The sequence below is a fragment of the Megalobrama amblycephala genome, linkage group LG8, assembly GCF_018812025.1.
Source record: "Megalobrama amblycephala isolate DHTTF-2021 linkage group LG8, ASM1881202v1, whole genome shotgun sequence".
NCBI classification, from domain to species: Eukaryota; Metazoa; Chordata; class Actinopteri; order Cypriniformes; family Xenocyprididae; genus Megalobrama; species Megalobrama amblycephala.
The window spans coordinates 22,145,786-22,170,489 of record NC_063051.1 but is presented as its reverse complement, the minus strand read 5'-3'; the positions used below and the strand labels follow the sequence as shown (position 1 = coordinate 22,170,489).

Genomic DNA, 24,704 nt, shown 5'->3' with positions numbered 1-24,704 from the left:
TAAAATTCTAGGTTTTGAGAATACTAAATCGTTTGTAAGACCGATGGTTAAGTAGCGACGCCCTGAAAAGTACAGGTAAATTGTGGGTCAGCGTTAAGAAAGAGTTAAAGGGATTGTTCTATCATTTACTCACCCTCATGTTATTCCAAATATGATTTTTTTTTCCTTCTGTGGAACAAAAAAGAATATATATTGATGAACTGTTTTGAATTGTCATCGTATGGACCAAAAGGAATGTATACAGGTTTGGAACAACTATCCCTTTAACTATCCCTTTAACTCATGGACTGCATTGAACATTTCAGAGAGAGTGTCCTACTACAAATGTACTCTGGTGCACAATGCAACAAAAAACAAAGCAAACTATCCAAGGAACAGACATCAGTGAGATCTGGGAGTGGGCTTTTTTGAATTAGGCCTTTATGCAACCAAGCAGAACACCCTAACAACTGCACAACACTGCAAAACATTTAAGAACATCTTAGGAATAGCAACAACACAACAATAAGCTGAAACCCATTAGGAACACCTTAGCAACTGCATAGCAACACAAACCACTCACATTTCCTTTAGAAAATATAAACTTATTGGTTCATAGTGATGTAATAATGTGTTTTTCAGTTTATGTTTGCTCTCAAATTCTTGTGAGGTGTTTATTAAGCGTTACTATATGTGTTTACCACAAAATTTAACACATGCTATTTGTTGGTAATGATCTCTTTATTTTATATAGTCATTACTATTGATTCATACATAATATCTTGGTTAAATAACGAAATTGTATTATGTAATTTATGAAGCACTAACTTATTATTCCAAATACAATAAAGAGTTTTAGGAAGGCAAGAGATGTCAGAATCTGATCGCACATAATCACAATTTCACAGTATTAATAATTCTTAAGAAAAGAATGTATTTATTTCAATAAACAGCTTAAATCTTACACAAGCAGTGTCTTCTCTTTAGATCCACAGACCACAGTGGAGATTGATTACACATTGTTCCAAGTGCTTCTTGAAATTTAGATTTAGATTTGTGATTCATTGAATGAATCATTTAGATCTTTTTGCGAACCGGTTGTACAGATTCAAAGGAACCGAACTGATCAAATGCAAATGATTCATTTATAAACTGTATATCGTGATTGACCCACATAGATTTTCTTGCTGTTATTTATTTATTTATTTATTTATTTTTTTTGGTAAAATGTGAATGGTCTGGACAATGTCTCGGATTAAAATATAAATTTTCTCTTTATGTAGAGAAGTTAAAGCAAGGGAAAAAAATATAAATATTTATACTCGTAAAGGAGTAAGTATACAAAAACTGTACTTAAGTACAGTTACAAAGTATTTCAACCATCCCCCACTGCACCAGAATGCGATTTTCAAGGGGGAACACAGCAACAACTTGAACCGGGCCCCAGATACTCCAGCTACGGCCCTGCCTGAGTTGCAACTAATTATTTTACTTTTGAAAGACAGTCAAAGACTTATAAAGACTTGTTGCCACCTACTGGCCTAATGATGTAAAGTGTAGATATCATTGAAAAGTAATACACAGACATCTACTGACAGTTGATCTGGAAGAATGAAAAGTTCCAGTGCTGTTGGACTAAATATCATCATTCTCAGCCAATCAAATTAGATGATCTAGATCTTTAAAACTGTGCACCATTAACTCTTTACCTGCCATTGACGTAATTTTCCGGCTTTCAGTGTTTTCAGTTATACTTAAGGGGGAACTAAAATATCTAAAAGAGTAGAGAAGCTCTGGATCAAGACACACACACAAAAAAAGGAGCAGGAACAAAGGCGTAGCTTGATGATGGCGAGTTTAAGCGTGGAATTGGGAGATGTCGTCCTTCACCTCACAGTCGGTGGAAAAGAATCGGGATGGGACTTGGGCAGAAATCATGTGCCGCTTCCGCTTCTTCCGGTCAACGTATGAGGTAACGCAGCCCTGTTTTATCATATTAGATACATTTAAGTGTGTTGCTGCCAAGACACTTGTTGAACACTGCAGTAAGCTAGATCGATTTTAGAACATCATATTAATAAATGCTGGATGGCTTGTGCTGATAAATGGCATGCAATGAAATAAAAAAAATTCTGTATGATGGAGAAAATACTGTATTATACTGTTACTAAAAATAAAGCTGCATCTAATTATGTTATGTTAGCAACTTGACAAAATAGCGTTTTTTTTCTTTTTTTTTCTGAGGCATGGTAAAAGCATGGTACTCGTGGAAAATCAAGAAAACTAGATTTAAACAGTAAGACTAAACATGTTGAACTATAACAATGATTCATTTTCTGTCTATAAATGTAACCAAACAGTTGTTCCCTTGTCTAATAAAACATGTAATACTGTATATTAAAGCGTCTTTGGTGTTTCCATGGTTTCTACAAAACAAAATCGGAAATCGAGGGTAACGTGGGTATGACATCACTGATAGGTGACGCACGGACAGTCGGACATGTCCACGTCCTCGTAACAATTGCTTATTTCTCTGGATTTAATCATTCTTGGAAACGTTTGTGATGTACGTACACAAGTCAACAAAATATATAACACTGTTCTAGTGGTTTTTGGATATTTTAATAGAACAAAATCCTACATATTGTGCCATTAAGGGCCACAATAAGTGTTATTTGTAAATTTCATTTGTCTGAATGACATGTCTAAGGTATTCTATTCTGATTTATATAAGCTGCAAGGGTTATTAAAATAAGAGTGCTTGGTTTTTAGATTACAGACTAATGACTATGCATATGAATCACTCATTAGTGAAGGAATCTTTAAAGGTGAATCACGCTGTGCGATCTAATTTTTGCTTGAGACTAATGATCTCAGATGCATTGTCCCTGTTGTTGCAGAGTCTGACAGGTTGCATCTGACTAACAAGTACAAATGCTATAATAAAATCAATGAATATAAAATGCTTTCACCCACTAGATTGTGTATCACAGTTATAACTTTAAAAAGATGACTCCAATTCCATTCCCACTAACATCAGCCAAAGTTGTGGCTTTAATTTCACTCCTGACAACAGTTCTTCCATTAAAAGCTTCAAGCCTCCATCAGTGTCCTCACATGCCAGGATGCTGGAATTAATCACACAACTCACGAAAAAACAATTGAGTAAAACTAAATTAGCAAAGCACTGAGAGAGGCTAACACAGCCTGTCCCATTGACACAGAGGCACTGACGTCAAAATAAACATATCTAGTGCTGAATATTCCCTCTTTGGCAGACCAAGTATTCATAAGGCTGAGCATCTGGGTCTGTGTTAATTAACTTGGCATTATCCACGTTCATTTTGTTTAGCACCAGGCTCATGGGTCTGTTTTAGAACTGTTAATTTAGGCCTGAGGAACATGGGGATGCCCATGCCTGATTTGAGGAGAATGCAGTCAGTCCTCCCAAGTGGCTTAGGCTCTCCTGGAATTTCGCAGTAATTTAACTGTGCTGTCAATCATGGTTTGCTCATCGTCCCTCTATGTCTCTGCAGTAACAGGAAAAGAGAATAACAGAGATGGGAAGAGGAAACAATGGTCATTGCTCACATTTCCCAAAAGCAGAACAGGTGTCTGCTTCCTAATGCCAAAAAATTAATATGGAATTGGATGGAATGCAATTGTGTCCTGATGTGGTATTTTAAATAACAGCATATTTGGAAAACTCCAGAAGAGCCCTTATGTTGATTATGAAGGTATGTTTCTGTATTACAGTTCCCAAACAAAAATATGCATGTTAAAAATTGACAATAATAATTGTTTCAAAAGTGTGAAATGATGCTGAGTATGTAAAGGCCAGTTGTTTAGCGACAAACAACCAATAATACACTCAACAGCACTTGACTCATTAAATATTTATGTGCTTTATGCAGTAACAGAAACTTTTAAGCATGGAATTTAGTTTCAGCATTTGCAGGGGGGATAAAAATGTCAAGCCGAGATGAAAAAATCACCATGAAATCAAAATTAACAATTCTTTTTTTATTATTTTTTATTTTTTATATTGCAGTAATTATTATAAATGATTTATACGTGCACATCCAGTGTTAGAAAAAGTTACTTTTAAAAGTACTGCAATATTGCGTTACTGCCTAAAAAAGTGACAAATTGCATTACTTTTTTTGTATATGGAACATAATGTGTTACGTGACTTTTTCTCACCTGGGCTGCACTTGCTTGTTTGTTTTTAATAAGAATTTTTTTTTTTTTTTTGGCCCTTTCACACCAGAAGTGAAATGAATAAGCCTCATATAGAAGAAAACCTTTCAGCTGTGCTGCAATTCTGAATTGCAGAAGAATAGTATGCAGGAGAACAAAGTTCAACACTTTTCTGCGATAAAAAAAATCTAAAGTCATTTTTGCTTATTAGAATGGTTAAATTAGATCATTAAACTGAGCGGCAAAGACATTGGTTAATAAAGTGAAATTAAATACATAGAGTACGTTTATTGTAACATATTTAATTATCACAGGTGTGTGTAATGTTCTGAGTTTGCATTTCGCTGTTTGATTAATTTTGAGAAATACTGAACCTGTTTTTTTTTCAAGTGAGATGAGTAAATGCATGCTCACATTTAGTCTAGAACTACAGTATCCATAATGATTACACAGCGCACACAACGCCTCTGCACCTTACGCACGATTTCTGTCAACATGGGGACAGGAGAGATATCAGTCAATAAAAAGGAAAACAAAGTAACTCAGATATTTTGTAAAAGTAACACGTTACTTTACTAGTTACTTGAAAAAAAGTAATCTGATTACGTAACTCACGTTACTTGTAATGCTTTACCCCCCAACACTGTGCACATCATTATTTTATTTTTTTTAAATGTATCTGCCCTCGTAATCTTTAATCAAAATAACAACCCCTCCCTCTTGCAGCAACTTCTCTTCTCTGATGACGCGTTTACTGGCTCTATGGAGGGAAAACCTGTCACTCACATGAGATCAGAGTAATAGCAAACCACAATGATCCAACTATCCAATCAATTTCCTATGGACAAAATCAAGTCCCGCCCTAGATTTTTTCTTGTTCGATAAGCTGTTTCACTCAGATATGCATCACAATAGGGAAGAAAAGACTTTCGCAACTTCCGTTTCATGCTGACCAAATGAGGCCAAATGATGTTTGTCATCCAAAATGAAAAGTCTATTCAGGAAAGACTACAAAATGAATTTACAAGCCCGACTAATGCGCACAAGCAAGACAAGCACTTATTTTAACACACCAAGCATGCTATGCTGTGCTCGTCCAGTCAATGATTGGCACCGCATATATTCAAATAAGGATGCATGTATGTATTTATGTAAATAACCCCGGGTAAGGATTGAACATGGAAAATGATAACACAGGATTCTGTCAACCCAGAGTTTAGAATGACCCATCCTGTGCTTAATAATTTTAAGTGTGAAAAGCCCTAAAATCCCTAACCAGTCAAAAAAATCTTGAACATTCAGGTCATAGTGATTGATAAATGTATTTAATCTTTTCAGCATGCTGCATTTCCTGACCTATTATTGCTTCTGCAAAGATGCACTTCACTATTCTTGGCAGGTTTTCCTGTCAATGGTACATCTCACCCTTTCTTGGAGACATACATACTTTTGAATTTGAAGATGCAGCCAACCTATTTTCGATGAATTTCACTTTAATTTCAGCAGCTGACAATGCTGACCAGGTCTCCATACTGGAAGGGTATTGTTAAGAAAGTTCAAGCAGTGATAAGGTTAATAAATAGCTCCACAGCACTGAAATGCCATGTCAATTTGCAATGTCTGCCACATCTTCGACTTGGAAGGTGAGCTGCCTTCATATTGCTTGAAAGTACAGGCAATGCCTGAAACTGGCTGTAAATTGAATTTTAATGGCACCATATAATATGCTGAGCCATGCACTTTTTTGCCAGATCTCTTCTCAACGTTGTCACAAAGCAGTCATTCTTATGACCCTGAATTATGCCCGTCATTCCAGACTTCAAAGATTTATCCAAACAACCTCTGAAGCGCACAGCACTAAATTTCCATGTACAATATGTGTACAATATGAGTTTTAATTTATCAATGCCAAATAATTTTGTTTTTGTTAAAACCAGTGCATTTTCAGAACCATTAGCTGGGGTGTGTTTTGACTGTATAAATCTAGAATAACATTTGTTTGTTCAGTTGTCAGGCTACCACTCAGACTATTGATTGTGTGTGTGTTTGAGAGAAGGCAGTGAACTGTGTAATGTTTTTTTTTTTTTTTTCTCTGTAACTCAAAGACTATTCGCCTTCAGATTAGGACCACTGTAGCCTGCCGGGTTTCAAAATTGAACAGAAAAACCCTTCTAACAAAAGTATAGAGAATCACTCCCCTATCAGATCATATTTTCAGCCTTTATATGCATCGGACTTTCATTCCCCTGAAGTGTTTTTTTCAGGTAAACCTCCTTTTTGTTGCTCCATCATTATGATTATAACTTCTGTTGATATTTTAGCCAAGGCATAGGACAATTACATATGAAACTAAAGCTTAAACATTGCATATTAAACAAATGACAAAATATCTAAAAAATAAAATGAATATTTTTTTTTCTTGATTAAAACAAAACTAAATCTAAATTATGCTGAGCACTTTAATAGTATCTTTTATTCTGAAAGAAACCATCATGCGGTACAGAAAATTTGAGCTTACTTTTTTCTAATACATTGAAATTATCTGCCACACCACTAAGCAATGAGATTAATATATTGGAGATTTTTCTTGAGTTGAAATCAATTTCATTATATCATATCTTTAGTATATTTAACACACATCCATGAGGACATTTTCTTAGGCAGGGGTCTAAAAACAGTAAGTCACTGTACAAGGAGACAAGCTTTTATGATGAGAAAGAATGAAAAAAAAACCTTTACAACCAAAGTGTCTGCAGATTTTTCTCAGCAAGGGCAACTCAATGCCAAAATCAATAGGAACATCTCCTTTGAGGTAATATTAAAAACAGTATGAGTACATAAAAGTAGGGAGACTTATAATGCTAAAAAATAAGTAAATAATAAAACCTTCTGAATTGATAGGAACAGATAAGATGGTGCTGTTATTCACCCTATGATATCATAAAGACCAAAATGTGCTTTTCATTTCAGTACTCTACCCAGTAGAGTAGATGAGTCTATCATAAAAGAAATAGCATGTGTTAATCTGTGGGAGGTATTGTGAGTTCCTCATCAGCTCAGAGGGTACGGAATAATTCTGCCTGCTTAAATGTAAAGCAGATAACAGCTCTGGATGGTGGTATTCTGGAAAGTGATAAACCAGGATGAACAGACCTGGGGTGAAACAGTGCTTAGTCCAACAGAGCTAAATTCATTTTGCTAGCTCACGAAATGGAGTTATCTGAATCAACTGTCTTCTATATTCACCACAGGATATTGAGGAAGGCCAAGGTCAAATTACATCAAAATCTGAGAGCATTAGACTCCATTGCATGAGAAAGTTTTCCAACTCAGTCAGAGATAATCTCAATCTCCAACTGCGCTCAGCAGGGACTAAAAAGCTTAAGAACTGATAGGATCCTCAGACCACGTAAAAATGGTGCTGTAGGCAAGAAAACAGATGATTTGATTAACCGTAGAAATGCAATGGGTTCAATGAGAGCCTCAAATAATTTGCATTTAAGATGCAATGCCATGGCTGTCTGTAGTGTTTAGGGTCTACTATAAGCACACTGTAAAGTAAATGTGCTGTTTTTTATTTATTAATTTATTTTTTTACCCATATTGTGAGGTTGATTCAGTCATATTAAATAATATTTTGACTTGGATAAAATCAGTTAATTTAGATATTACCACATGAGGACCTATAGGTCCTTCGGGACTTTGTTAGGTTAACTGACTATTCATGAGTTAACACTTACATACAATTAAATAAAGATTATACATATTTGGCATGCTGTCCGAGGGGAGGTCTCCGAGCTCGGAATTTGCCACGAACCCAGAGTACTCCCCCCATTCCAAATTGGAATAGAAGTAGTTAGAAGTGAGATGAGATGGGGGATGGAGGGATGCTGGAAAACTGTCATGGAACAGAGGTAAGTCTGCTGTATATATACCTCTTATCTTGCTAATTGAGTTGATTAACTGAATGTGCTCCTCCCGTGTTAATTAGATTAATTGTCTGAACGTGCTCCTCCCGAACTATGTTAATAAAACATCATAAAGTTTTACAGTGTATAATATTGACATGGCTGATGCAATACTAACATTCCATTTTTAAAGATGCCTTTCTGCCTGTCTATTTCTGGGTGTGGTTGTAGTGGAGTGGAATCCTTCGCCCAGTCCTGAGCACTCTCGGTTGAATGATTGGTATCGGAGCTCGGAGCGTGACTTACTGCTGCACCGCACCCCAGTGACTTTCTTCACAGAAGTGCATGAGGAGTTTACAAAGTCATGGAACACACCTTTTACTGCCTGGTCCCGCTTCACAAGCTCTTCTGCCCTCGCTACCCTCAACATCTTCCCACCTTTTCCCAGATGGAGTGTACGATTGTGTTGCATTTATGCATGCAAAATCCCGCCACTTGGCGGAATTGTCCTAGGTCCATTCCAAAGCCTGTAAGTTCATATCGTCTCTGATGGCAAAGGCTTATAGTGCTGCTGGAAGGGCTGCCTCTGCTCTGCATGCCATGGCCATCCTGCAGGTCCATCAGGCCAAGGCACTCAAACAGCTGCACAAGGGTTGTTCTGAGCCAGGATTGATGCAGGAACTGCGCTCAGTGACTGACTAAAGTCTGGCTCTTGGCCAGACGATGTCCATGTTAGGGACATCGACAAAGTGCGCTTTCTCGATACCCCCATCTTGCAAAGTGTCCTCTTCGGTGACACTGTTGAGGACTTACTCGGCAGTAAAGAAACAAATGGAGGCGATCAAATACATCCTGCCTTTGCACAGTGTCACCAGGCTGCAGAGGTCGCACTCGTTGTCTGCTCATCACCGAGGGAATCCACCTGCAGCTGCAACCCCAGGTCCACCGCCACCTGAGCCCAAAGCCAGGCCTCAGGCTCGAGTTGCCCACAGGAAAGCGATGCAGCCCACTCATCAAGCAACTGCCAAGAACCCCAAGAAGGCTTCTTCTAAAGGCCAAAGTATACTTCACTTTTTACGCATGCACAAGGGTCAGCATACAGTGTGCGTGACATGAATTTCGTCATCAGAATAGTATGCAATTGTATATAAATTTTCAAAGAAAGAGCAGGTCCTCATCTTTGGACACAGCACAAACAGAACCCCGCACACGTCAGCGTGCCGCATTCCGAGGATTCATCTGGTGCCACTGATGTGGAATGGGTTATGACCAATCCTAGATCTGCAGGTTCTGAATCGGGCCCTGCACAGGCTCCCGTTCAAGATTGCTAACGCAAAGCACATTTTGACGTGTTCGCCAACAGGATTGGTTTGTGGCGATAGACCTGAAGGACACACATTTTCATGTCTCAACACAGGTCAGGTCAGGCATGTCAGTAAAAGGTCCTTCCATTCTGGATGTCCCTGTCTCCTTGCGTCTTCACGAAAGTCGCAGAGACTGCCCTTGCTCTGCTAATGGAAGAGGGCATCTGCATTCTCAATTATCTTGATGATTGGCTGATTCTAGCTCACTTTCAAGATGTATTATGTGTGCACAGGGATCTGGTGCTTAGATACCTCAGCCAATTGAGGCTTCAGGTCAACCAGGAAAAGAGCAATCTCTCCCCAGTGCAGAGCATTCCTTTTCTCACGAACAAATGTGCCCAGTCAGTGCTGAATTGCCTGATATCATTCAGGGGAAAAACAGCAGTCCCACTGAAACAATTTGTATTTACGTGGGGTGCTGGGTAGGTTATGTTATTGCAACTGCTCTTGTTACTCGACACACAATGGCTTGCTGGACATCTGCATTACCAGAACCTCGTATCTCAGTTCAGTAGTTGTGGCGCTTTCCATAGGGACCTCTAGTGTCAGTACATTGACACAACATCGAAGTGACTGACAGATAGGGAACATCTTGGTTACTGACGTAACCTCCATTCCCTGATGGAGGGAATGAGATGTTGTGTCCCTCCTGCCACAACGCTGAACTACCCGTTGAAAAGGCTGGGACACGCTCTTGTCTCCTCAGCACAAACTGGAATGAGTGGATGCACTCCTTTTATACCTATGTTATGGGGAGTGGCATGCAAATTCCACTCATCAATTTTCATCTGCCTTTTCTGAAGTGAGGTGTTTGGGGCTCCCAAGTAACACGCCCAGGAACACCATCAGGAGGTGACATAAGTAACCAAGATGTTTTGAATATATTAACAAACTAAACCAAGTTAGTTTTTAATATGCCAACAAACATAAGTGAATGATGTCTGGTTTTACAGAGACTCTGCAAAGTAGACATATTTCAGCCACTCGTGACACTATTTTATTAATTTGCACATTAGGATAGATCATAGTTAGTACTATTGAGAACATTGAGAAGCCATTTGCACTTGATTACACTTGTAAGAAACGCCATTAAGAGTTTGGCCTTCGAATTATGGATTGGCAGACATACAACTTGCCATCTGTTACATGCCTTCCCAAGAGCTATGACTCTAATCCTTAAAGTCCACACATGTCTTTATGTACTGGACATGCATAATCAATGACCGAGTCTTTAGAAATCTTCATTTTGGTTAATTACCTAGGCTAATACACCTATACACAATACACTGAATGACTATGGCAAAAGTTGCCATATGCAATCCAATGGCTCTGTGGCAGTTCAGCACCACGGACAGTTCCAGCGCAGCGTTGCGTTCAGAGAATGTCCACTCTGGACGTTGCCCATGTATCTAATCCATCACAATCAGCTCCCCGATAACACACACAGGACTGATGCGTGTTCCAGCAGATTGCCAGAAGACAAACAATCTCACTTTGCCAACCTCTGTAATGGATTTGTGCTGCATTTGTCCATGGTTAGAGAGCCATTTTGATTGGAGTCAGAATTGGGTTTAACCAATACTTTAACACCAATGAAAAAGAAGTTATTCCCGGTCTGAAATCCTATCGGCTATACATCAAAGCATGGTTTTAGTGAACTCCTGCTGCTTAAATGTCTCTTGTCTTTTTCTGATTTATACTGATAGTAAAATTTGGACATTGATGCAATGGACTGAAATCAGAAGTTTTTTATTAGTTGCCACTGCAGTCTGAATCACTTCTACTGCACAGATATACAGGGGATTTGGGCCAGGGATAGACTTCAGCACCCACACATGCCACTAACATTTCAGAATAACCTAAAATGAATCAAGTGATAAATTTAAATGCCACGTTATAAAAAAAAAAAAAAAAAAATGTTGGAAAGTGCAATGTAAATGCTACAGCAAAATCCTGTAAATTGGCTGACTGTCACCTCACCACATATGGCAAATAATATTATATTTTAAAAGACAATTTATTTTTTTACTGTAAAATATTTTTAGAGAAAAATAAATGTTTTTTTTTTTAGAAGTAAAAAGTATGACAAATTCCAGATAAAATATATTTCATATTAATGCAATGCAAAACATGCTTTTACAATAAAATGTTGCTATATAAATATTGTTATCTTTTAAAGTAAAACATATAGATTGACTTAAAATCTATAGGGTAATGTGCATTCCCAGAATTCCTTTTATTATTATTATTATCAACTATTGGAATGTTTTAGACTGCATGTTATTTTATTTAGTTCAAGTTTACATGATGGCATGTACAACACTGTGCTCTGTTTGACATTTGCTGGAGAAGCTAATTTTGATTAACTTTGGCTTTTTTACAATTAACTTTCAACAATTGTGTTATAAAAGTACATTTTACAATAACAAACACATACTAGCTCAAATTGGTTTTTAAATTAAATATAACTATATGATTTAATGACTAATGACTACAAAATAGTCACCACAATGTCATAGAATAATGCTTGTAACATTGTCACGACATTTTTATGGCATTGGCACAGGTGACACTTTTTACAGTGCATTAGAATTTATACTGTTTGTATAACAATTCTTATACGAATTATTATATTCTGTTATTAATTCAGAAAAAGTGAAGTGGTAGAAACACCCCAAAGCTGCTTGCACAAATAGGTAACATGGGGTTCTGTCCTGCTGACCCAGTGGAGAACAGAACGCTTTATATTAGTAGTAGTAGCTTATCAATGCTATTTTAAACTTATGCGGAAAATGATGAGGGGGGAAAAAGCACGAAATAGGAAAACATTTTCTTTAAGCACTTACAGGGATCTCTAGATTTGGAAACATAGCCTGCTTATCATTCCACCCTCGTCTCGGGTTTTATGCATGTCCTCCGAAAAGCCATTACAGAGGGCTACTTGTGTTTTAAGCATGTGACTTGGGTGAGAGAGGGCGCGCGCTCGCGTCTGCCAGCGTCTATCCATTGAAATTTGGCTCTGTCTCTCTCTCACACACATACACACGGACAACGATGCAGAGAGTAGGAGGGTCAAGCAGAGCTATGTGATGGGACTGACTTTATAGAGGAATATCCACAGGCACTTCCAAAAGAGACTGAGAAGCCTCAGTGTCGCAGTCCGTTGGCGGATGTTAAACTGAGCCACGCGCTTTAACTGATAGCTGCGGTCTGTTTCTAACTGTCTGTGCTGCTAGTGGATTTATATTCGACTAAATGCGGTTATTTCTTCTTCAAGGAACAATTCAGGGCACTACAAGGATAACACTACCTTCGCATTATAATGGGAACGATTTGTTACCGAAGTTGGACTATAGTGAAGTAACACCAATTTAAATATTTAGGTGCTGCCCGAGCGACCTTTCGTCCATTTTCGCCAAACAGTTTTCAAATACTTACGTGGGTTTACGCGTATGTCCGTTAAATACTCACATATCGAAGAAAAAAACTGATTCAGCGAAGAATGGGACCTGTTCGGATGAAGTTTCAACCCTGATCTACGATGTGGTAAGTTGTATATTTTCTCTTTTTTAATGCTGGTCGTTCTGACATGGTTTAAATTGTTGCCAGTTGACTACTGCACATATAATCGTTGCCTCATGCTGCAGCGGGACAACTTTGAACAAATGCAACCTGAATCGTCACATCATTCTCATGAATGATGAGCAAACGGCAGCCCATCAAGATTACACTGCTCCTTACAGGAGTTACAACTGTGATCCCTCATGACCATTCATGTATTTATGCCATCATGCTTGATACACAGACTCTCTCTCTCTCTCTCTCTCTCTCTCTCTCTCTCTGTTTAAGCGTACTAAAACATTCTCAAACAAGATAAATTTATTTCAGAGGTATTTTTTTTTTTTTTTTAAGAATAGGCCTATATCTTAAATTATTTTCTTCATGTTTTAAGCATAAAGGTTATGGTACATGTAGGCTATGCTTAAAGCAAGAAAACTTAATTCAATATATATTATCTGAAAACAAGTCTTAATATTTTATATATGTTCACTTCTTATTAAAGTAAATATATCTTATTTCAGGGGTATTCAGATATTTTCCTGGAAAAAAAGGCACAAATTCAGATTTTATTTTGTACTTTTTATATTACTTGTTTTTGCATTTGACCTGTGATGCAGGTTATTATGGTTATACTACATTTAGAATTGATGTTTTACACACTAATGAGACTTGAGCTGATTTTGTAACTCCAGTGATGCTTAAAATACTCATGAACCTTTTTTCAAACAGTTAACAATTACAGTGTGGGACAATGTCAATGTGTGAAAATCAAGCAAGTTTACTATAGCCTACAAAGTTGTATGCTTACAGAAAATCTATAAAATCAGTCATAAAAGATTGCTGCCTAGTGAAACAGCTGCTAATATATTGATATAATTGGTGTCACTATCAACTGCACCATCTGTTAATTAAAATAGCATATAGCTTACTTGGAATTGCTTTAAAAGTAAATGACATTTAATTATAACAAAATTCAGTACCATAATGTGAAGACGAAGAAGACGAAGAAGAAGAAGAAGAAGAAGAAGAAAAATGCTCCTTACATGACAGCAGTGGGGTAGTGAGGGTTCTGATGAAGAAATATTTAGTGTATAGTGTACAATAAAATTGAAACCACTGTGCCAGTACCCTGGTCTCTGACCAATGAAGAGAGTGCAGAAAAAGCCAATGATTTTAACAGAATAATGTTACATGACTCTTCATTATCCACAAGAGACATGCTGTAAAGCATCTTTCTGATAGAGTCTGCATAACAAACGTTTAGTGCTCTGCTCTTTAGTAGTTCAACCAAAAATTAAATTCTGTCATCATTTACTCACCCTCATGTAACTCCAATGACTTTCTTTCTTCTGCAGAACACAAAAGAAGATATTTTTTAAAAATGTTGGTAAACAAACACATTTGGTGACCATTGATTTCCATTGTAAGGACAAAAAAAAATCACTGAAAAATCACTGAAATATCTCAAAATACCTTCTTTTATGTTCCAAAGAAGAAATAAAGTGATGCTAGGTTTTAGAATGACATGAGGCTGAGTACTTATTTTTTTTTTATTTTTTTTTGTGTACTATGCCTTTAAGTTTAAAGTATCCAATTACTATTCATACAAATAAACTGTAAGATTATTCAATTCATTTTTTTTTTCTGTTAAAAGGTTAGTTCACCCAACCCTCATGCCGTTCCACGCCCGTTAGACCTTCGTTAATCTTCAGAACACAAATTAAGATATTTTAGTTGAAATCCGATAGCTCCGTGAGGCCTCCATATAGGGAGCAATGACATTTCCTCTCTCAAGATCCATAAAGGTACTAAAAACATATTTAAATCGGTTCATGTGAGTACAGTGGTTCAATATTAATATTATAAAGCGACGAGAATATTTTTGGAGCGCCAAAAAAACTAAATAACGACTTATTTAGTGATGGCCGATTTTAAAACACTGCTTCAGAAAGCATAGGAGCACAGATGAATCAGCGTGTCGAATCTGCTGTTCGGAGCGCCAAAGTCACGTGATTTCAGCCGTTGGCAGTTTGACACGCGATCCGAATCATGATTCGACACACTGATTCATTTATGATCCGATGCTTCATGAAGCAGTATTTTGAAATCGGCCATCACTAAATAAGTTGTTATTTTGTTTTTTTGGCGCTCCAAAAATATTCTCGCTTTATAATATTAATATTGAACCACTGTACTCACATGTACTGATTTAAATATGTTTTTAGTACCTTTATGGATCTTGAGAAAGGAAGTGTCCATTGCTCTCTATGGAGGCCTCAAGGAGCTATCGGATTTCAACTAAAATATCTTAATTTGTGTTCTGAAGATTAACGAAGGTCTTACGGGTGTGGAACGTCATGAGGGTGAGTAATAAATGACAGAATTTTCATTTTTGGGTGAACTAACCCTTTAAATTAACTGTCTAATTGCAGTGCCACTAGTGGCACCAAAGTGAATTGCGTTCTTGAGTCTTTTTTTGGTGGATCAGATGGTAGTTCTTGTAACTGCATGTTTGGAATCTATATTTCTCATTGTGGTTCATGGAGGCACACAAACATTATGTATCAGTTACTGCGGGGTGCTGTTACCCCTGCACGGTGGATGTCTTTGCAAAACAGTCACTGACACCACAGCACTGACAATCTGAATGCTGCATTCACATTTCCTGTGTGAAGGGTCTAACTAAGTGTGTGTGTCTGCCTTTGTATCGCAGCTGTCTCTCATCATTGCTATCTGCTGGCACAGTTTTTGCCATTTTCCAAAAACACCATTTAGAGCTTTTGGCGGCCACATAAAAGACAAAAAAGACCTTTTAGCGTGCACACACAACGACAATTACACAAATAAGCGCAAACATCAGCATCCAGTAGTGTGCTAGCTCAATGGCTCATTCATCCTATACTGATGTGCGATATAGCCATGGATGAGAGCCCAAGAGAGCTGGTGAAACCTTTCCGAGTCTTGTAAATATGCCTCAATGGGGCCTTTTTTCTTCAAATGGCTGTCTGCAGGTAAAGTGGCTGCCTAACAAGTCCTCAAATTAATGAATGACTCATGCATGAAGGCCCTTCTGCAGCAATTCCAGCACATCAGAAATTTCACAGCAACGACTGATAGGTTGAACATGCAGCAAGCAGACAGGCCCGAACAGGACCGAAGCTTTATGATGGTGAGCCGTAGCCCATTATTTTATGATAATGAGCTGGATCACCGAATCCATCCTGATGCTGAGATTTCTATGAGACAAACGTGTAGAAAGACAGGCACGGGAACATTGGCTCCCTGATTAGAGCTTGAAAACAAAGAGACCCTTGGGAGTATGCAGTTGAAAAGAAGGTAAAGATGTGACATGACACCTTTCAACTAGGCAAACAAAAACATTGATGCGTGTACGAAATGACAAGCAATAAGAGATATGCATGAAAGCAATGCAGCTAAAAGGTTTCAGCTGTCATCAGGAATTTCTTGACACATAGAATTTCTTTGATTTTTACAAAACTATGTGTCTTTTAAACCTCAGTGTCACATTGTGTTCTAACCAAACGTGAAACAATAAAAGAACAAAAATTCTCTTCCATTGAAATTTGTGTTTTTGTCCTATCCAGTGGTAAGCGTCAAGTGACAGGACAGGTTGAAAATCCTGCAAAATCGTTCATTCTAATTGGGTGTCACGTTGCACATAAGTTTACTTTCAATGTGGACAGTGTTGTACTTCTATGGTTAGGACATGGTGTCAGAGGTGCAAAGTTGATTAATCATAACTCTGAAGATGGTAACACAACTTTATGTATGCAGCAACATTCATTTCAGATCATTTAAATCCAGATTTCTATAAATGTTTTAGTTTATTTGGCTTTAAGTTTAAATGTAAAGTACTTTTGAAGGCTTTTGTTTTTGTAATGGACTTTCTTTGAAAAGGAGACTCTATGTCTGGCTGAATTGAGAAAAGAAGACCATGGGTTGTTTTCTGAGATTAATTGCTGCTTTTTTCCCCCTGTATTGCACTGAGCCTTTCACTGATATGTGGCCACATAAAAATGTAAAAGTAAGAATTTTACGATCAAAAAGGGAATAATTAAAGCAGCAATTAAATCAGCATTGTGTGCATTACCTTTGGCTCTGTTCACTATTACTGTGAGGTTTATTTCTAACCTGTAATCAATTCTTTGTTGGGATGTATTTGTACCAACAGACATTTTAATGGAATGCACCCCTCTGTTAAATAGTTATGGTTAACAGATTTACTATAAACCTTTACTCTTTGCATACATGCCCTGACCTGATTAGCAATAGCTGTTTACACTGGACGACTCATAAAAAAATACCATAAGTTATAGCCTTTTACATCATGGCTCATCCAAACAAATGATTATATTCATGATCAAAAGAATGGCTACCTTGTTGTCCATGCTTCCTAAAAGATCAAAGGCTTTATTAATATAGATTTGTTTTACAATTAGTCTTCTCATATAAAAAATTGCACCCTAGAGACAAGAACTGAGTGTTTTCAAACCCTCATATTAAAATGTGTGCCATGTCCATAGAGACATTATGCTCTCAGGGACATTTGATATTAAATGTGGCTGCCAGAGTGTTGGTAAGCAAACAATGCTACATTTATTCTTCCCTTTTCATTCTTGTGTCTTTTTGTTTGCTTTTTCCACAATACTTTGGGTCCTCCATTGACCTTTTGAGTAATGCTCTGAGTAATGTGCAAACTAAAGGCTGGTTCACACTGTGCCACAATTTGGTCGTTTGAGACAAATTTTGCAAATCCTAAAAGATTCCTATAATCCTAGCCTAAAATCTGTAGTCTGTGATCGCTAGTTTGACATGTTCACAGACAGCCGGTTAATGACCGTTGCAATCAAATTTTACCTCCGTCGAAATTCTGGCTGTATCAGAAGATTTGGCACACAATCCTCCAGTGTGATTTCTCCTACGACGAACTTCAAATTGTCTACGTTTTTCAAGACAAGCCGTGATCAAAATTAACGATAGAGATGTCTTTGTTAGCCACATTTTCAGTCCCGCGTGTAATGCAGCTCACGGTCATCGAACGTGTATGGCATGCAACATCAACTGGCGGCCCGCGGGCCAAATCCGGCCCGCCAGAGATTTCCATCCGGCCCCCAGAATTATACTGAATTCAGGAATAGCCTTGTAAGAGGAAAAAAGTTTAGGGCTGGTCCGAATACCATTTTTTGAGCTTCGAAGCTTCGGTAGTAATGAACATCGACTCTTCGGAGAGAGGGGCTGAACATATTTTTCTCTCTAATAAAGGCAGGAATCTGTGTCTGTATGTCCGTTTGCATTTTTATTATTTCGAGAACCGTTCATCCAATCGACTTCACAAGGCAGTGCAGTGTCGCATTTGGTGCAATATAGATGGACACGCGAGACGCGACACATTCAGAATTAATAAACTTTTAGTAAACTACAGTCAGAACAGCGCGAGCGGGAAGCGGCGCACCTCATGCGGGCAGGGCTTATGCTCCGAGAACGGACACTGCACTAGTGATATAAAACGCACACACACAGGTCTGTTAAATTAAGCAATACTTTTAAGGTAGTCTAATATTTTTCTGACTAACAAATTGGCACAGTAAGGGTAGATTTAAATAAAGAAAAACGAAATTTAAATAAAGAAAAAACGAAATTTAAATAAAGAAAAAACGAAATTTATATAAACAAAAACGAAATTTAAATAAAGAAAAAACGAAATTTAAATAAAGAAAAATGAAATTTAAATAAAGAAAAACGAAATTAAGTTAAATTAAAAACGAGATTAATTTAGATTGATAATAACGGGTAAAAATGCTAATACATTTTGTTTCTATTATTGTATTTTCCACAGTGTCAAAGCAACAAAACACAAGCTCAGACATGCACTTCGGTCCATACAAACTCCACTGTTCTGAACACTCCCGTTGCTGGAACACGCGTCGGTTCTATTTCTAGCATGCACGCGTTTTCCGCGTGGCTCGAGCGCGCCTGAGACGCGTGTCTCAGTGTGCAAACTCCAACCTGTTAAATATGGGAGCCGAAATAAAAACGGACACGCCATGCAGCTGAGACGCTCACGCAGCCAGTGTGTCGCCGGCCTTATTCAAGGGGAATGAGAATCGTTTCGCGGGGGATCCCAGGTGTGCAAAAAATAAAAATAAAAAAATATTCGAATGTCAAATTTTCAAATCGAATACCAACCCACCGAACGAATATTTGAATATTCGGGTCCGTTCCATATTTATTTATTTTTAAATCTAACGAAAAAAAAAAACCCTTCTGAAAAGTAGCTTGTGCCATAGCCTGCCTTCAGTCAAGAATGACGATAAACGCGTTCTCTCATTGAACATCTTTTATTGTTTCACGTGCTCATTTTTTCACAAATGTCAAAATTTTCCTTGCCTGGGATTAGCGCACAACTGCGTGACAGTGATGGACAGCTTGACAGCCTCACAAATATGAAGCCTAAAATATCGCTATCGCCCCCTGGTGGCTTGCTGCAGTACAGGTAATATGTAAAAAATAAAATAAATTTGGAATTAGAATTAGTATATCAAATAATAACATATTAGGATACAATTCGAATTTTATTTTATATTACGAGTATCTGGCCCTTACAGTGTCTGCAGAGAAAAATTCTGGCCCTTGGACAAATATAGTTGATGACCCCTGGTGTATGGGTTGATGATGTAAAACTCGGACAAGTTTTCATGCGCATGTCCATTTTTAACGCATCTTAAAAGTGATAGAGAGGATTTTTTCGTCGACTGAGAATCCAAAGACTGTTACTGAGTTTTTGAAATGAGCGCATGCGTAAGAACAGCCCCCCTCCTTCACAGCTCGTTTCAAAGGAACACCTCCCAAAACTCGTGCACGAGTAGTGGAATACGAGTGTTTACCACGGCATTCGCTGTGTCGTGTATTTTGGATTCATTATGTCGGACTCACCGCAGGTAACTCATAATCTGCAGTTGTTATTCCTGTCTCCTGACAAAAACATTGCATGCAGCGCCTGTGGAGTGTGGAAAGTTACTGGAGCGCGCAGCCGCGCTCGTCTCTCACAAGGAACGTCACGGCAGTGATTGGCAAGCTAGAGGGCCATCATCATCGCGTAAACGATTGGCTGATGTTTTTAAGGCCCTACCTTGTGCACAGATGATGTATATTAATATTATTACTTTCAGTGCACCTAATAAATAGTCTTTTATCAGTTAGTAAAGACAGTTTCAAGTAATATTGCAAAAATGTATAAAACAAACCATCCTCTTTAGCACCTTTAAATGTCGTACAATCTGACATAAATGACAGCTGAGATCCCACAGTGTGACATGAGGATCATGTTCGTACAGTCTAACAAGCAACCATCGTAAGGACTATTATAAATCGCACAGTGTGCACCCAGCTTAAGACATGCATATTTATAAGATTGTCATTTATGGACCTGGAGGATGCAACAAGCATTTTTATTATTATTATTATTATTATTATTATTATTATTATCACTATTATTTATGTATTTATTTATTTTTGCATATGAACACAAGGTCAGTAGTTTGTTATCTACTGTACACTAAAATGTACCTTAACATTCACAACAAATTGACATTATTTCTGTCTGATGTTCGTGTTTCATCTAGAATCTGACAATTATTTTAGTTTCATGGCTTGTCTGCTCCTGGAGGTCCATTTCTCATTGTGACAGCAAGATTAGAGGGAATATTTGATTTGCATTTAACACTCAACACAATGGCTGTCATTGCTTTTTCCCTTTGTGGTACCATGAACTGATATAAGCTAGTATTTCATATTTCTTTTATTGCCTGGGATATTCTCTTTGATACATTACACACCACAAATCTCTTTGTACACATCCTTTTGTTCTCAAATGCAACACGGATAAATAATTATGACTTCCAGCCACATTATTTCACTAAGAAACCTTTTACCCTCAGGCACACAATAAAAGACACTGTTGATTGTCATGGGTTTGAGAATAACATAGCTAATTAAGAGTAAAAGCTCATTAGTCAGCGGAGAGAGGAGGATGTGAGGTTTATCGGTTCCTGTTGCAGACTTTGAAGGTGGTTTCAGGGATGACTTGAAGTCAAGCCTGAAAGAATCAGAATTACAAATAGTGGGATCCTACTGTAAAAATTGCAATACAACCCTGTAATCAACTCTCACCAAAGATACACACTTTTGCAAACAGTCAGACAACCCTCCATCCACCCTGCGGACACAGATATAGAGTAGGAAATATTTTAGAGAATGTAGCTTCATTTGCATGCTTCCAGCAGAGACAGCCAAAGCTCATTGCAATTGCGCAGGTTGTAAATGAAAGAACTGAACAGATGCCCTGAGTCCAAAGTGCACACTTGAATCTATCCTCTGAACATGGTTGACTCAAATGCCATTGAGAACTCAAGTTTGAGAGATCCCCAATCTCATCATCTCAACCTTTCAAAACTACTTCAACAATACTTCACTTTGAGCTCGGTTTTACTTTTAGTTCTTGTATTTAGTTGTAATTTAAGTTTACATGCCTGGAGATGTTGAAAAATGGTTGGCTATATGGAGTTGTAGATGGCGATGAAGGATTGATGGTTTTCTGAGGAAATCAATTCCTTTAATAATATTAAAGGGATATTCCGGGTCCAATACCAGGTTCAAAAGTTAAGTTCAGACAACAGCCTTTGTGGCATAATGTTGATTTGTACAAAATAAATAAATAATAAAATACAAATAATTATTAATAGTAATATTAATAATTTTGACTGTGAAATGAAAATCAAGGTTACAGTGAGCCACTTATAGGCCTAATGGAAGTAAATGTCTTTTTTTGTGGAAATTTGAAGTTTATGATCTTTAAAAGCTAATTAACTCTTCTGTTGAAATTGTGTATTATTTGGCCTGTGAAACGGTTTTAATCATTTTAAGTATTTTTTTTGGTTAATAGTGTTGTGTTGCAATTGTAAAAACTTTACAGAAAAGCAATGTGTAATTTTTTTATTATTATTTTTTGTATTATTATTATTATTTTCAAAGGTAGGGTAGGCATCTACGGACAGGCTAGCAATAACAAGCTAGCTTTGAAAACATAAAATCCCACCCTCCCTTCAGAGCACTCTCCAAAGCCACGCCTCCTCCAAACCACATGAACACACAGCCAGAGCAGAGTCTGCAATGCGTCACGAGAGATGGCGTTAAATTACCTCATGTCTCAAAACACATAACATTACAAAAATAATTAAAGCTGCAAGCAGCGATGAAAAGGCCCTTGCACCAGGGCTTACCGCCACCTGGTGGCATTAGGAAAACTGAACAGTGGGCGATATTCATTTAAGCAGGTAAATAGAGGAGAAATATGGCATTTTGATGCACCACAATTCCTGCTGCCAGCAGGTGGCACTTTAACTATTACTGAATATTGCAATGTAGATGTCTTCAGGCCAGGACTATTATCAAACATGTGAAATTTGGAGCAGATCGAACATTGTATGCCTGAGTAAAGCATTGCAGCCTGAGGATGCAACAAGCCTGAGTTTCGTGGAGTTAGCACTTAGCACTTCATACATTAGCACTTAACCAAGTGTTGCTAGCATGTTTGGTACTTCATGGCATATACAAATGTGTTTCTGGGAGTGAATTACAGTGCAAAGCATGTCATTACCTGTTGCCAGCAGGTGGCGCTATGACTAACTAAATATTGGCATATCGATGTCTTCAGGCCAGGACTCTTATCACACATGTGAAGTTTGGGGCAGAATGGACACTGCATGCCTGAGTTACAATAACTTCCTGTTTCATGGCGAAACATCGAACTTTGTCAGGCCACCACAGACATGCCCTTCAGCAAAAACTCTAGATCTTTGCAATTTAACGTCGCCAAGGCCTTTAGATTAGACTGACCAAATATGACGCTTTTCTGATTAAAGCTCGTTAAAGTACAACATCTGGAAATGGCAAAAACTGCAAATATTTTGCAGAGAAAATTCAAAATGCAGAGTTTGCACCCAGGGACTTTTTTGTAGGTATGGGCTGTTACATCTGTCTAACGAATTTCATACCTGTACGTGAAACGTAGCGTGAAAGGTGCTTAATTTAAATTTTGTAGGTGGCGCTATTTTGTAGGTGGCGCTATCGAGCCATTTTGCCACACCTAATTCAGAAACCCATATCAGACGTACATTTTCACCACTTCTGATGCGTGTGCAAAGTTTCATGAGTTTTCGAGCTTGTTTAGGCCCACAAAAATGTGATTCCTTTCGGAGAAGAAGAAGAATTGACTGAGCAATTACAATAGGGTCCTTACACCTTCAGTGCTCGGGCCCTAATGAACATAAACAACTTAGAGCTTTGACTTGTACCACCTGACTGCTGCAGATTCATTTCAGCGTTGATAGTGTTGCCATAGAAACACATAATTCTGAGTCCGAGAACGTGAACAGCTTTGAGAAGAACATCACGACTTAATTACGTTAATTACGACATGGCATGAAAGCAGCATAAGCTCATTGTTTTGGTTCAGGAGGAACTGTAAAAGGCTGCTCTTTGTTTGTGGAACTCGGTGACTGTCTATCTACAGCTCTGCATAGCGTCATGGAACATACTGAGGTGTGATGTTTGTACGAGCAGGGTGCGCAGAGGTATGGAAATACACGTTGATAGGAAGGTAAGACTGAATGCATTGATTAGACAAACTTTTTTTTTTTTTTTTTGGTCCTGAGACTTACACAGAAGATATATGCACATTTTAATAGTTTAATATTTGGACCACTTCTATTATTGATTGCTTTCAGAATTAGAAGAGAGTTTCAACCATTCCATTGCAAATGCATTGAAATCCAGATTTTTGCCATTTTTTAAAGAAAATGAAAGACAAGTAGAAATTATTTTTTAGGCCACAAAACTTTCAATTAAGCTTAACTTGTACTGAACCTGGCATATTCCTTTAATATTCCTGGCATATTCCTTTAAGAATAGCCTACAACTACAGTATTTTGAACAAGCTAAATTAGCCCTTTTGTTGAACTTGTGAAACTAAATTTGAAACAAAGATGAAAAGTTCACAATGTCCTGTGTGATGCATAACTAATCATTTTTGACTATCTAAGTGGGGTTCAAGCAAAGTTTGGATATGAATTCACAATTCAACACACATATTCAAGTATTGTCATCTCCACAGCAAAACTCAAGGAAACATGTTAGTTAAGCGCACATGTAGAATTTGATAAAATTCCTCGCTTTTAAAAAGATTTTTTATTCGGCTAGTTCTAAACACCCGTAGTCATTCCATTCTAAAGATTCCCAATTCAGCAACCTTGCAGGGATGTTCATCTTCAACAAAGGGAAGGAAACAGCATTTTCAATACCTAAAGGAAAAAAAAAAATTCTGTTTCTTCCTAAATGGATATTATTTGTATTATCTGTTTGGTTTTAGTCAGTTATTTATTATAATCCATCCACAATCATATTATGAGCATAATCTAAAATGACCGAGTTGCACCGCTGCTTAATGAATATGACTCAATGTGCTTGAGCAAAATGGTATACAGTTTAAAACAGATTGGCTTTTTGTCATTCAGACAGCTATTTGTCTAGTCTGTTTCTCTCTTATTACTAGGCATAGCTGTAGTTTTAAAATGATTCGTCCCCCTAGGTGAACACTCAGGACCTTGTCATATTC

The 24,704-nt window shown here is 37.6% G+C and overlaps 1 protein-coding gene across 1 annotated transcript in view; it reads left to right on the top strand.

Moving 5' to 3' along the window:
* The first annotated feature begins 12,215 nt into the window (after nt 1-12,215).
* brinp3a.2 (bone morphogenetic protein/retinoic acid inducible neural-specific 3a, tandem duplicate 2) overlaps nt 12,216-24,704 on the top strand; it is a 37,446-nt gene continuing 24,957 nt past the window's right edge. Inside the window, exon 1 of the mRNA XM_048200072.1 lies at nt 12,216-12,997. The gene's annotated coding sequence lies outside the window, so the exon portion shown is untranslated. The remainder of the gene's footprint in view (nt 12,998-24,704) is intronic.